This window comes from Gymnoscopelus braueri (assembly GCF_963280865.1).
Source record: "Gymnoscopelus braueri genome assembly, chromosome: 7".
Lineage (NCBI taxonomy): Eukaryota > Metazoa > Chordata > Actinopteri > Myctophiformes > Myctophidae > Gymnoscopelus > Gymnoscopelus braueri.
In genome coordinates, this window is record NC_137608.1 from 15,618,081 (window position 1) to 15,634,705 (window position 16,625).

Genomic DNA, 16,625 nt, shown 5'->3' on the forward strand with positions numbered 1-16,625 from the left:
ATCAATTAATGATGGGGAGGGAGGCCCCAGTTAAACGTTGACTTGTTGGGCTCTGGGGGTCTTTTTTTGCGACACGTTGCCTTTCTGGATCACTTGTGCCATATGGGAACCTCCCCAGTCGTGGTACATAACTCACTTTTATGAGGGGTCTCATTGGCTAATGATAGAATAGTGCTGGAGCCCTGATCCTGTCCCCGACATATAACTATAACGATCCTTCTGCCTTTCATGTTATCCACTCATCCCGTCTTGATCAATGCTTCTTCTGCATAGCTAGGGGTTTACTGCATGCGCGCTTTAAGTTAAACACCTTATAGGCCCTATTTCAAAATGAGCCAAAATAGCCGATCTACAAACTCACACATGCAGCATGGGGTTGTGGATCTGCTATTTTTGCTATTTCTGAAAACAAACTTAAAGAAATGTTTCATATTTGAAATGGTTTGAAAATCTTGCAAAGTGCAGAGAGCAGACAAAAATACATTCGAATAGAGGGCGTGGTTCCGCTCAGTGTACAAAATTTTTATCGGATCAGAGCTACCCGGACCGCTATGCCAGCCGTCCGGGCACCTAGGCCTGACAGCACGTCGTCGGTTCGAGTCCCAATCCCGACGAACTTTGCTGCGTGTCACCCCCCCCCCCCCCCCATTATCTGTCAGTCTACTGTATACATCAATAAAAAAAAGCCAAAAAGAGATTACAGTTACACCTAAAGCATGTATGCTTTACCTAGATGTTCTGATTGGTTTATTACTTGCGTTTGCCAGAGAGGAAAGGAACATAAGCTTCAACACTTGCACGCACGCACGCACGCACACACACACACACACGCACATACGCAGATGCAATCCCAAACAAATAGTTCCACCCTGAATCTTAGCCCAACTCCTAGCCTGACAGACAGGCCCAATTGCAGGGGAGATTGGCCGTTATAGAGACGCAACGGTGGCTTCGCCAGAGAATGAAGGCGGTCCATTTACCAAGGGCCCCGCAGAACCCTGTACTCCTATTACCCAGGGTCCCGTGGGGCACCAGCTAGAGGAAAAGGAAGACAGATTCATCTGAATCTCACGTTTTTACAGCATGAGGCCTCTCTTCTCGGCGCATGTAGGGGAATTGCTCTGTTTTGATGTCTTCTCTGAAGTATTCACACATGAGGTGGCCTCTATCTATCTATCCAATCAGAGATGCCCCTCCTGCCATCTGCCGGTGTCATCTCAGTGGCGCTGACGGTGGCGCTTTGGTCACACATGCGCGGTAAACATGCTCACCGAGTGGTTTTTCCTGAGGAATCACTAACGAGGAGGGGAAAGCACCTTCTTCTCCTCGGTGACGGATTCTAGCTGACCCATCAATTACCTTCTCCCTGGAAGAGCCTAACATGATAATGATTATGATAATGACGGGGCATTGTGATGATGACATGATAAGGAAGTGTAAGATGAATCTGCCCCCTGTGCAGCGAGTGCTTAGGCGCGTCAGCAGAATGTAGGAGCAAAGAGATGAGGAGCTGTTGCTGTATGCTCCCTATGGGTAAAGATGTGCTTTAAGCCATTAAGGCCCGGGAACGCATTTTTAAAATGTCTTTGGCTATTACAAAATAGCAGCTATACGCTCATAGTGAGTGCCGCGCTATGAGCTCGTATTTTTAAATAATCTTGACAATTTGTGCATACATCATTTTTAGATGTATTTGGCTATTCAAAAATAGCAGATATACAAGTTCACGAGCTTGTAGATCTGCTATTTTTGTTTTAAATCGTGCAAATATATATATTTTTAAAGCGAACATTTTTACTCAAATCTTTGCTTCTGGGGATTCTACAAATGTCTTCTAAATCCTAACAGTTTTTCTTTTAAACGTATGTTGCTATAATATCAGTTGTTCTTAAACTTTTTTCATGTCAAGGACAATTATATGTATTTGTCCACCGACCCCCCCCATCTCAAAATATGTTGTTCCAGGGACCACCCCCAGAAGCAAAGACTTGAGTAACAAATGTTTGCTTTAAAAATATATATATATTCAAAGATTTGCACAAATTGTCAAGATTATTCAAAAATACGAGCTCATAGCGCGGCACTCACTATGAGCGTATAGCTGCTATTTTTTAATAGCCAAAGAAATTTTAAAAATGCGTTCTCCGGTCTTAATGGGTTAAGCATGTAAATGGTCTGCATTTCTATAGCGCCCTTATCCTGCATTACTTACATTGACCCGTTCACACACACAGAGGCAACCGTGCAAGGCATCAACCCGCTCATCGGAAGCAGTTATGGGTTTTTATAATGTCTTGCTCAAGGACACGAGGCCAGGAGGAGCCGTGGGATAGGCCCGCTCTACCTCCCGAGCCACTGCCAAGTTTGAAAGACATACATGCCATGTCTTTCATGGTGCCATGGCGGTCATCTCTGCCAGGGCGGAAGGCCGGGGATGGGGATTACGTTTTTGTCCCTCTTTGAGTGTGTGTGTGTCTGTCCATTTGTCGCAGTAATCTCGGAAACCGCTGACTAAATCAGTGTTGCACCCTGCCAGTAGGCCAAGGAAATATTTTTGAATCGGCCACATGGTGGCACTACACCAGGCCCGCTTTAGGCATGCAACTCTTGAACCGTAGCTCGTACAATCAAAATGTCTCCCCTGGATTCCTTGGTTCATGACACAACTCCTCATAGGGCATCAGACCCATTTCCGCTTGACAATACATTTTCCACTATGTTAAATGTTTTGTCCAAATCTCTCGTCTACACGTTATCTTTGGAGGCATGTAATACACATGTATCATACAGAGTTTTGATATTCCAAACCAACTGCCTATAATTGCCTTCCAAAATTTGTGTGAGGGGCCTGTGTTACAAAAAAATTACAGAAATAATAAACCCATCATCCGATCGACCCCAGGTTTGTATCACATATTGAGGGGCCTCTCCACAGCAATTTCAAGTAGACCCATAGTGGGCACGGCAAATGTGACAAATGTCACAGTTTCTTGCAGAGACACACTTATTTTCCAACCAACATTAGGTACACATGATCTCTGGAGACAATGAGCATCGAACAGCCTTTTGATATTCCATAACGTTTACCTGTAATATAGGCTTCTAAAATTTGTGGGAAGGGCCTTTCTTTTCTTTTTATTTTTCTGCCATAGATATACAGATATAGATATATATGTAGATATATAGATAGATAATGAACGCAACATCCAATCAACCCCAACTTTTATCATAACTTTTTGAGGGGCCCTATAGCGTGCACCAGTGGTGTAAAAAGTACTCAGATATTTTACTTAAGTAATAGTACCAATACTGCAATGTAGAAATACTCTGTTACAAGTAAAAGTTTGGAATTCAAAATGTACTTGAGTCAAAGTACAAAAGTATTGGTATCAAAATGTACTTAACGTATCAAAAGTAAAAGTACTTGTTATGCAGAATGTCCCATTTCACAAGCTTTCCGATGTATATTTATAAAAATCTTTTAAAAATAGTAGATCTACAAGCTCACAATGCGACGCATTGTTGATCTTGTAGATCGAGTATTTTCAAATGACCGAAATGTATATAGATAGGGCTGAGCTGTTTCATGTATGTTTTGTAATAATAATCAAAATCTACAAAGTAACTAGTAACTAAAGTTTTCAAATAATTGTAGTTGAGTAAAAGTACAATATTTGCCTCTGAGATGTAGTGGAGTAGAAGTAGAAGTACTGAAAATTGGAAATACTCCAGTAAAAATAGTAAAAAATACCTCAAAATTGTACTTAAGTAAGTGTTTTTGCTACATTTACAGTATAATTCCCGGAATACAGTCCTTGTCCTATAAAGGAGATATATATTTTTGTGGTGGATATGTCTGCAATAAGAATGAAAAAAACGGGTTGATATGACAACAGCCATCACATATAAGTGTATGGTGTGTTTAAAAGGAGGGCCGTGAAGATACATGCAAGTGTTGGAAAGTAACCATGTACATCTACTCAAGTAATGTACTTAAGTACAATTTTGAGGTATTCGTACTTTACTGGAGTATTTCCGATTTGCAATACTTTTACTTCTGCTCCACTATATCTCAGAGACAAATATTGTACTTTTTACTCCACTACAATTATTTGAAAACGTTAGTTACTCGTTACTGTGTAGATTTTCATTATTATTAATAAACATACATTAACCACTTCAGCCCCATTATACATTTTGATCATTTGAAAATAGAAGATCTACAAGCTCACAATGCGTCGCGATGCAAAAGATTTGAATACATTTTATACATACGATACCTTATGAAACGGGACATTCTGCATAATGAGTACTTTTACTTTTGGTACTTTAAGTATAGTTTGATGCCAATACCTTTGTACTTTTACTCAAGTACATTTTGAATACTGGACTTGTACGTGTAACAGAGTATTTCTACATGATGGAATACTTTTTTCCACCACTGCATGAAGATACATACCATATAGTGTGTGTCAGACTTACTCTGTCCACAATCACAGGGCAGCATCATGCATCTTGCTCCGTCAAAAATAGAAAAGGGCGAATGAGGGGAAACTATGCCGAGAACATATGGAAGCTAGCAGCGGTGGCTAAAGTACTACATTTTTTTCCTTAAGTAAAAGTATCAATACTGCATTGTAGAAACACCCTGTTACAAGTAAAAGTCCGGTAATCAAAATTTATTTGAGAAAAGTACAAAAGTATTGGTATCAAAATACACTTAAAGTACCAAAAGTAAAAGTACTCATTATCTGCATAATTAGTTTGCATAAAGGTTTCACAAGTTATCATTTTGTCTAAAATGTATTAAATCTTATTAAAAAAAGCAGATCTACAAGCACGTAGATCTACACGCTTGTAGATCGGCTATTTTCAAATAGCCAAAGTTCAAATAGGGCTAAAGTTTTTGTAATAATAATCAAAATCTACAGTAACTAGTAACTATAGTTTTCAAACAATTATGGTGGAGTAAAAAGTACAATATTTGAGGTGTAGTGGAGTAGAAGTAAAAGTATAAAAAATTGGAAATGCTCCTGTAAAGTAAAAGTACCTCAAAATATTAACTTACAGTATGTACAGTATTTGAGTAAATATACTTAGTTAAAAATAAATGTCGAGAACGTAATGGAAGCTAGACTAATCTTGTGCGACAGAGTTTTGTTTTTGTGTACAACTTTGAATAATACTGAGAGGTATTTATAGGGTGAAGAGAATCCTAGAATGAGACACAAACAACTTCCTCCTCGCTACAGTGTCTCGTTTCTTTTGACTCCCCTGAGCTCTGACATCATCAGACAGGAACCCTGACAGGCCTCCATTTTGATGACAAAAGAGGCGGGAAAATCTGTCTATAGTACCGAAGGGTGCCAGACAAAAGTAGATTAACCCATTGAATCCGGGGACGCATCTCTGTCAATGTTTAGATTTCTTTGGCTATTCAAATATAGCAGATATACAAGCTCATAGCGCGGCACCGAGTGCCGCGCTATGAGCTTGTAGATCTGCTATTTTTTGAAAATAATCGTGAAAGTTTGTGCAAATCTTTGAATATATATATTTTTAAAGCGAGCATTTGCCACAAAAATATTTTACAAATGTTCGCTTTACAAATCATATATATGAAAAGATTTGCACACATTTCTTCTTTACGATTTTTCAAAATATAGCAGATATACAAGCTCAGAGTGAGCTTTTATATCTGCTATTTTTGAAAAGCCAAAGAAATCTTAAAATGACAAGAGATGCGTTCCCGAATTGAATGGGTTAAGTGGATTCACATTCACTAGTAAACGAGAGAACTTTTCAGGCAGCGTTTACTGTACTTTTTCTCCCGTATTTTTGGTTTTGAAGTGGCTTCAACATAAAGCTACAGTGTGAACAGTGAGGAGGAAATGTCAGTCATTTTGTATAACTAGACGGAATGCGAGCACAACTTCAGTCACACAAATGATATGACAAACCTGCCGGTAGGGATAGGGACGATAGGCACGATTATTGTGGCAAAGATTATTGTGATCAACTAGCCTGGTTCCAGACGAATCTGCCTTTGCAAAATCGCATCGCACTTTAGCCCTCGGCAGATTAGGTCTGGCCCCCCTCCATAGAGATTCCATTTCTCTCCCTCCGCAGTTGTGCGGAACCAACCAGGGCCCAGTATCCAAATGTGGGCGGGCTTATCACCTTATTTGGAGCAATGACGTACAAGGAAGCACTGCTCTGATTGGTTCGTGAACAAGGAAGCACTGCTCTGATTGGTTTAGGTCTAACCAATAGAGTCCGTTTGGATCTTTTTGTAACCGCCCCTTGGAAAAAAATCTATCGTTGATAGGGACCAGACTAATATCCACGCAGTGTGTCGTGTGATATTGTCTGGCCACGCGAGGCTAGTGATCAACGATATTATCCCGATAATCAAAATTATGCTTAAAGGGATAGTTCACCCCCAAAATGCCTTTTTTTTCTATCGATTAGTCACCCCATGGAGACAATATTGAAAAATATTGAATACAATATTTTTGTTTTTGTCGCATTCCTAAGCCAATAATTTGATGTCCGGCAGCGGTTCCGGCAAGACACAAAGAGTCTCCTATGTGTCTCCTACCGGAACCGCTGCCTACCGGTCCGCTGGTCATCAAATGATTGGCTTAGGAATGAGACAAAAACAAAGAAATATCCACAAATTCAAGTCTCCATGACTAATCGATAGAAAAAATAATAATTGGGGGGTAAACTATCCCTTTAAAACTTAAAATGCCACTTTTGTTTAACCACTTGAAGCCTCAGCATCCCTGTTCTGGGGCGGAACGTTTGCCAAAAATAGCCAATCTACAAGCTGTGAGCTTGTAGATCTGCTATTTTTGGTGCACGGCTCCAAAGAAGTTGTATGGATAGATAGTAGGGATGGGAGGATATTAAAAGTACATGTCTAGATTATTGTGGCAAAAAAAATATTGTGATTAACGATATTATCGTGATAATCAAAATATGCTTAAAACTCAAAATGCCCCTTCTGTTAATCACTTGAACCCCCAGCATCCCGATTCTGGGGGGGAACGTTCAGCAAACACAGCTGATCTACAAGTTCACAACGCGTTGTGAGCTTGTAGATCTGCTATTTTTGGCGAATCGATTTGTTTAGTGTGAAATAAGAGCGTACCAAATCTTTACAGGTCCGTTTTATCAAGTTTAAGTGGTACTGAATTTGCAGCTCAACAAAAGCTAATTCATCCTGGTAGTGCATGAGGCAGGACAATTTCACGATAAATAAAAATCTCTCTGATACAATCACTGTGAGCGGTTTTTAATCACGATAATCACCTATAATAGATAGATGGATAGATGGATAGAAAGTAGTTACTGTACACGCACACACGCTAGGGGAAGTCGATTCACAATTTCAAAATATATATATTTTTTTGATTATTTTCCTTTTTTGCTGGTTAAAGTTACAGGAGTTTTTACTCTATGGTGTTTATGATATGAAATGTAAGCTTACCATAATCACAGTAAACATTATCATGTCTTCAGTCATATTCAGGGCTTTTTTTAAACTTAACTCCAGTCACTTTCAGTTTAGCACAGACGAGGTGTGCGTGTCACTGTCCAGCTGATACTCGTTAATGTTACTTGCATCAAAGCAATTATGTTGTGTTTCTGCATCAAATAGAACTGAACTTAATCTAAGATTCCATAAAAGCCAAGAATTTTTACACAACCCTCTCTGGTATTATATAATTGTTTATTTGAGCTGTTGGAAATAACTAGGCTACACTTGGCTGATAAAGTCCAGATGAAAACAATGACTGAAATAATTTGGATTAAACTGATTTTGTATCGAATTGTGACCCCAAGAATTGCAATCGAATCGTGAGAAGATTCACAGCCCTAATGCACGCACGCATGCACACGCACATGCACACACACGCAGTCTCTAACAACAGTATTTACTCACTATATAATCATTTGATTGAACAACGTATACTTTAAACAGTATTGGCCCTGTATGTAAGTACAGTAAGAGGATTAGCATGTTTGTAAGTGTGTGTGGGGGCCAGAGGTCATCATCCTCCTCAGAACACCAAGGGGGAGCAGCAGCTATAGGCTGAACTGAACGTTCACATTCAGAGGCACTGGTGCGTTCTATACTTATTACACTCACAGAAAGAGCTATTGAGCTGTGATGCTGATAAGTGGTGCGTTGGCTGCCTGGGACAGAGAGAGAGAGGAGAGAGAGAGCGGCTCAACCAGCCAAGCCCCACCTCTGAGTCAAACTGTGAAGGTCAAACAGGATACAACCTGTTATGCTCCATTGCTCCATAGGGAGATCTTACAGTGTGTGTGTGTGTGTGTGTGTGTGTGTGTGTATGGGAGGGTGTAACTGTATGTGTGTACCTACCGCTGCTGCTGCTACAGTATACGCGCCATTGTGTTTTTGTGTGTGCGTGCGTGCGTGCGTGCGTGCGTGCGTGCGTGCGTGCGTGCGTGCGTGCGTGCGTGCGTGCGTGCGTGCGTGCGTGCGTGCGTGCGTGCGTGCGTGCGTGCGTGCGTGCGTGCGTGCGTGCGTGCGTGCGTGCGTGCGTGCGTGCAGTGGTGTAAAGTAACTAAGTACATTTACTCAAGTAACATTTTTAGTTATTTTTTTTACTTTACTGGAGTATTTCCAATGTTCTATACTTTTACTTCTACTCCACTACATCTCAGAGGCAAATATTACTCAACTACAATTATTTGACAGCTTTAGTTACTAGTTACTTTGTAGATTGTGATTATTATTACAAAACATACATTAACCACTTCAGCCCTATATACATTTCGGCCATTTGAAAATATTCTATTTTCAAAAGATTGTTTTAATTCCGGTCTTTTACTTGTAACAGAGTATTTCTACATGGCAGTATTGATACCTTTACTTAAGTAAAACATTTGAGTACTTTTTACACCACTGGTGTATACCGCTGCTACAGTATATGCACCATTGTGTTTATGTGTGTGCATGCGTGCGTGCGCACTGTATGTGTGCGTGTGCGTGTGCGTGTGCATGTGTGTGTGTGTGTGTGTGTGTGTGTGTGTGTGTATGTGCATGTGTCAGGTGCTGGAAAGTGCACATAAAATCATCACACAGCGCACCACTCAGACATTATATGGAGCTGTTCTCGCTCACAGTTTCCACCTTCGCTGCCTCCAACACTCACAAGCTCACCGCCATGAAAAATAACCTCCCTCTCTGAAGACCTTTTCAGCACCACTCACTCAAGCTAAATGCCAGCTCGCTCTCTCTCTCTCTCTCTCTCTCTCTCTTGCTGTCTCTCTGCTCTGACCCTAAATGCAGGTAATTGGAATTTTTTCAAAATCCAGCAGAGAGAGAAAAAAAAGAAAAAAATAGACGTCACAAACTGCTGCTATTCTCATCCATGTGCAATAACACTATCACTTAATTCACATAATAATAATAATAATAATAATAATAATAATAATAATAATAATAATTATTATTATTACCCTTATAATTATAATTATAATTATAATTATAATTATAATTATAATTATTATTATTATTATTAACAACTCATTGAGTGCCCGAATTATTTCTGGCTATTTCTGGCCAGTACGATTCAGATTTCTTTTTTTTCAAAGTAAAAAATGAAGTGCTTAGGAAGCGAGATACAGCCTTTTTCAGTTATAAGTTAAACAAGGAGTGGATGGAGCTGCAAATCTTCATATAATGATATCTTGGGTTCTGAAAAAAAACTAAACCATTTGCTGTTTAAAGCTCTAGCTAGACTCCACAACGAGCAAATCCACGTAAAAAAAAAGCATGCATTCATGGAGCGCGATGACCCTGGCTACATCCTGGAACGATAACATTTCGCTCGCGAGTCGGGAGGGATCGCGCATCGCGTATGACCGGTTTTCCCCACCAGAAACAGATTCGGAGATACAGACGTTTTAAAGTAGGAAATAGACAGGAAGCGGATGGGGAGCAATGTTTTTTTTTTTCGGTGATCCATCTGGCCTATCCTTCTCAGGATCACAATGGGTACTCCCAGAGCTGCTCTAGCCCCTCCCGTGTGGAACAAAAACTAAAAGACACAAAAAACGTTTAAATACGGTTTTGGCACTCTGCGTCACTTTTTGCACCTTTCGCAAAACCGTATATATACGGTTTTGGCACCCCATGTGTTAAGAGCGGGTCCCCCCCCCCACCAGAAGCAAAGATTTGAGTTACAAATGTCCGCTTTTGAAAAAAATATCGAAGATTTGCAAAAAGGTTCCAAGATATTTCAAAAATAGCAGATCTACAAGCTATGAGCTTGTATATCTTCTATTTTTGAATAGCCAAAGAAATCTAAAAGTGACACAGATTCTTTCCAGGTCTAAATGGGTTTATGTCTTGGAATCAAGTAGACTAGAGCTTTTTAAATTTTTATTATTATCTTAAATCTGTGTCAAGCTCAGTAATTCAAGAAGCAGCAGATAATGGAGATGTACAAACTAATCCATATCTACTGTAGGCTAATACACCCAGTTGATTTTTTAATATAATAATAGTGAAAAAGAATTCAACTAAAAAAATTAAATTATTTTCTGAAGTATTGTAAAGGAGCGTATATCTGTACCTAAACTAACACTATATCCAACCTTAACCCTAATCCTAACCCCAAGCCTAACCCTAAACTGAGGGATCATATATATATATGCATGCTTTCTCTGAACACCACTTATTCTCATAATCATGTCAAATGTTGGGGGTAGGTGGGAACACATTTCTTACAAAACTATAAGAATGCCATAATAAAGAGGTACTTTTCTTTCACATTATTTAAATTTCAAGCATTTAAAATGATCTGTTGCCCTCTCTGTGAATTCAATATACAGTACTTGATGCATGGGATTTATTGCAGAGTTTAAATGTTAATGTTATGTTAATGAATATAATGTCCTTTTGTCCAATCTGTAGAGTATATTAATACAATTTAACTTGTACAATTGTGGTAGTTGTATCTCGTGTCCTTGCTCTTCTATTGAGACATTTAGATTGTGTCAAAGGTCATGTCTCACCTAGACACGGGATCTGACACGAATTTTGACCTGATGGTCAAGATTGAATTTATCCCCTGAGCAAGCAGGAAGGCCCTATTTGCTCAATGGTAAAACATTCAGGACTAAAGGTAACCGGGTTCAAATCCGGGGTAGAAGAGGAGAGTTACATAATGCAGCTTTAATTGTAATGTTCTCAAATGTTTCTCAATAAGTTCTGAGTTTAACATTCAGGAGAGCCAGTTAAAGTTCTTGCACAGCATACACAGTATGTTACTCAGGTGACTTAATGTCTTTGATTAAGATAGGATTTAATCGAACGTTTATTTCCACATCCTCCTTAGTATAATTTATCTAAATGATCAACCAAAAGCACTAATTTGTCTTTGTTCAATCTCGGTTTAACCATTTTTGTGTGGAAGCTATATGGCACGAGGGCTCCTTATCTCACTAAGGCATCCACACAGGACCACACCACCACAGCTGCAAAGCTAATTATGTGATTTATGTTTGTTTGGTCGCTTGCTAGCTTGCACATTTTTGAGGAAAGCGCAGTCATCTGTAAGTCATTGTCTTTGGTAAATAAGAAGAAGAAAAAATTGGACTTTTCAGTAAGCCTAACACTGGCGTACACTTTTGCCTGGTGGTCTAGTGTACAAAGCTGGCTTATTCTGCCTCATACGCTTGTGTAAGCTGCACTTAAGCTCGGCAATAAGCCTTGAGATTTCAGAGCGTTATCGTCATTTAATTTAAAAGTGATGAGCTCCAGAGGTTGTGAAATTCATTTTGGCTTTGGAATCACATTTGTTTCTACCATGGATGGGGACATCATTGCTGTTTGCTGTACTGTTGATGATGATGATGATGATGATGGGGCTGGATACAGAAACAATGAAAACATAATTATAATTTGTTCAAGTTGTTGGTGATAAAAAAAGGCATTGTTAACACCACCACCTACCCCTGCTGCTACCTTGGCACGTGGCAAACGTGAAATATTGCCCCTAAACTTTGTTAATGGCTTTTTAATAGTGCCCTAAACAGTTATTTGCGGTACACGTAGCTTGCAGCGGTATTGTGGAACTCAGGCAGAAAGGCCGGCCCTCCACCGCTTCGTGTTTGCTCTGTCTCCCATTGGGCTTGCACTGTGCAAGCGGGAGAGAGGTGGGGCTATTTAAGGCCGCGGCGCTTGCCATTTGGCTTGGGGGGTCCACACATGTGCCGGAGGTCCTCGTTTTGATTCTAAATCGCCTTGACACCAAAACAAACAAACTCTCCCCACTGCCCCCAAACAGGCCTGAAAAATTATGGGCACAGAGAGGGAGATGCAATTACAGCGGCTAATTTGCGGTCACCAAAAGCTAGCCCCGCTTTTTTCCCAGTGTGCCCCCCAAGCCACCCTTGTTTTCAAATATTGGGGAGTAGAGTGCATGTGTGCATGTGCATGTATTTTGGGATGTTTATGCAGCCATGCATGGGGGGAGGGGTTACCACCGATACCCCCCCCCCCCTCACAGCTGAGCTGTAGAGAAGGTCAGGCTGCACCAGGATGATTAGTTTTGCTCATCACATGCAATTAGAGGTTAGCGCTCTGCGTGGAGGCATCTGCTGCTAATTGAAGCAGAATAGATATTGAGGAGGTCCATGCTTTCTCCATGCTGGAAAAAAAACAACAACAAGCATGCATGCACTCTTCTTCTTCCCCAAACTGGATGTAAATAGACTCTGGCTTGTGTGAAATTAGAACTTTTGAACCACCTGGACCATCCTGGAAATTAGAATATTCTATATCAGGAAGAAGGGGGTCGGTCGAGTGTATCTGCTTAGCATTATAGCTGGGTTTTATATGCACCAGCTAGAGCCAATATAATAATTGGTCGGGTAATTTTACGAATCACTTGCAAATTGGCTCCAACTGCGTTCGGTACACACACACACACACACACACGGTACACAAATACACATCCAGGCACGCAAAGGCAAACAAAGAGACTGTGGTTGTCTAGAGAGGGAAATAGAGGGAGGGGAGGGGGGGGGGGTTGGCGTGAGGGCAGCAGGGTGAGTCTGAGCGTGAACCTCAGAGCGCTACCAGAGCGCTGCCGTGACGGCGATTTGATGCGACGGAGCCGCGTGCCCATCGGCTAGCTAACATCAGCCTGCGCCTCTCTCCCAACCGCCCGATACCTCCCGGCCCCTTCATGCCAAGGCTGGGTGCAAACAAAGAAAAACTGAAGCGCACACACACGCGCGCACACACACACACGCGTGCAATGAAAAACACAGGCATACATAGAAAGCATGACATAAAACCGCAGGATGACGTTACAACATGAACACATGACAAACGGCCACAAACAGCTGTGCTTTCACACACACACACACACACACACACACACACACAGTACAATTTACTCTGAGAGTGAACATAACAACAAATGCAACATTTTCACACACTCTCCGAATTAAATTAACCCATTCATACCGGGAAAGAATCTGTATCATTTTAGATTTCTATTCAAAAATAGCTGATCTACAAGCTTCTACAAAAATACAAAAACTAAAATCTTTGCTTCTGGGCTCCCTGGAGCAAAATATTTTGAGATGGGGGTCCGTGGCCAAATACATATAATTTGGGGGGTCCTTGAGATGAAAAAGTTTGAGCACCACTGAAATAGCAACATACAGAGTAGGTCTTTCAGAAAACTGTTAGGATTTAGAAGACATTTGTACAGCGTGAGATCCTTACAGTCGGTGATGGAAGAAGTACTCACATGTTTTGCTTAAGTAAAAGTATCAATACTGCCATGTAGATATACTCTGCTACAAGTAGGAGCCCCGTATTCAAAATGTACTCGAGTAAAAGTACAAAAGTATCGGCATCAAAATATACTGTTTATAATATGGCATAAGTATCAACAGTAAAAGTACTCATTATGTAGAATGTCAAAAGTAAAAAAATGTAAAAAGAAAATAGCAGATCTACAAGCTCACAATGCCTACGGCTGAAGTGGTAGTGTGTTTTGTAATAATAATCTAAATCTACAAAGTTTTCATATAATCATAGGGGAGTAAAAGTACAATATTTTCCGCTGAGATGTAGTGGGGTAGAAGTAAAAGTATTGAAAATTATAAATACTGAAGAAAGTAAGAAATACCTCAAAATGTTACTTAAGTACAGTACTTGAGTACATGCACTTAGTTACTTTACACCACTGCTCACAGTAGAATAATATAACGTGACACACATTTGACACAGAAGTGATCTTTTAGGAAAAAGGAGTGGAAGTGTGTAGCCCGGAGCCGCCGAGAAATCCATCATCGTCCCTGACAACTGCTTCTCAATTTGACACCGCATCGTTATGACAACCCATCCACAAAGAGCTGGTGTGAGCATCGAGCAGTGGTGGAAAAAGTAAAAGTACAAAAGTATTGGTATCAAAATGTACTTAAAGTACCAAAAGTAAAAGTACTAACATTTTTGAAAATAGCTGATCTACAAGCTCACAATGCGTCGCGATAAGACGCGTTGTGAGCTTGTAGATTGGCTATTTTCAAATAGCCTCGGTATAAAATAGGGCTTAAGTGGCTAATGTATGTTTTATAATATAATAATTTCTAGTAACTAACTAACTAGTAACTAAAGTTTTCAAATAATTGTAGTGGAGTAAAAGTACAATATTTGCCTCTGAGATGTAGTGGAGTAGAGGTAAAAGTACTGAAATACTCCAGTAATCAAAAAAAATTACTTTAAAAAAAAGTACAGTACTTGAGTAAATGTTACTTTACACCACTGGCATCGAGTCTGTGACCGTAACCAGCTGAATAAGCGTTACCCTTGTGATAATTAATTTGTAGTACATTAACCACTTTCAAACTCTCTATTTCGGGCATGTCATTATTATAGGCAAAAAACACAGTAGTTTCCAAAATGTCAGCAGTTTACCAAATAAATGTCTAAAAACAGTACCAGAAATGTCAACGTTTTTTTTTTTAATAGCAGATCTATAGGCTTGTAAGTATGCTCGATGCTTTGAAAAACAATTTAACACGATGCCTTCCAAGAACGCATATATGCGTCCTTTTGTGTTCTTATAACACTTGTCTCAGAAATGGTCCATGCACAGACGATGGGTTTCAACGGGTTTCCCGTTAAGAAGTGCTAAAGTCCGTAGGGGCTTAAATGAACCCCGCTCTCTCACACATGGCGATGACCCAGTTCTTTTTGGCCACCACAGCAAAACACCACATTGACCAACACTGGTCACAACCCCCCTCCCCGACCACCACGGACCACGGAAAATTCTCAGCGGTCCAAAGAGGTTTCCTCATTTCCATTATGATGCTACATGGCCAAAGCACTTTCTGTGTGTTTAGAAAAGGATGATTACGAGAATAACTGGTGTCCAGAGAAAGCATCCCAACAGCCCAACATAAATTGTATATAGAGAGGGCTTTTAGTTTTGAGTTGCTGTAATGCACTAAGATCAGGGGGTTCACTTCCCATGGTTCACTAGATCATGGGGGTCATCATCATCAGGGGGTCCTCAGAGTTACAACATGGGGACCGCCAAATCTTTGTGCGATAAGAACTTTTATTTTATTTACATTAACCACTTGAACCACTTGGGAGAAGCAATTATTGAGGGTTTAAGTGGTTAAATGTCTGTAAATACATGTAACCACATTGTGTAGCGATTGTGTGTAAAACTACGCTACACAATGATAATGCTGTCAAATAAGTCTATGAAGCTTATCTATGAAATCTACGAAAATGTTTCATCTGCAACACAATGTTATACAATATGTAGTGAGGGGGTCCCTGCTTCATCTCTCTCTCAGCTAAGGGAGGGTCCTTGGTCTGAAAAACATTGAAGACCCCTGCATTAGAGTACACATAATTTGTATCAAAAAAGGAAGTTATACTTTCGCGTCTCTAAACCAGTGGTTCTGGAAACCAGTATCCCTCTTGCGGCGAGAGATAGAGACTTTCCCGTCAGGACTCTTGTTTTCTGCCACAGGGTTATCAGATATGTGTATCACATGTCTGAGCCAGAAGGAGGTGGTCAGCGAGCACATTACGTCGATATGCCAACGATAGCATTTAAGCTAGTAGCATTGCTGATCAGCTCCATGTGTTTGTGGGAACTCTGTGGCAATGAAAACTCAATGACTCAAAGGCTCAGTAAGCATTATTGTTTTTTGATACAATTATAATTTCACAGTTCTCTCATTCATTGCAATGTATTTCATCGAACCTCCGGTGCGAGTTTGCCACCCATGAATGTCAATGGCACATGATGCCTGGCGTCCAGCGCGTCCCTTCCTTAATTTACCTTCCTTGACTTGTCTACGTAATAGAAATGACGTTTGGAAATCCGGCTCAAACAGGATGATAGCCAGACGGAGAAGTGAAGTAAAAAAAAAACGAGCGCCTCCGTCTGGATTCCAGGCCCAGGTTTGGGTTTGACCCCCATCTTGTCTCGCACGCATGTCTCTCCTCTCTCTTTCTCTCTCTGCCCTTGGTTTCCTGTCTCTCTATGCTGACCTGATCTGAAGTGGAGCATAAAAATGCCATAAAAAAGATCTTT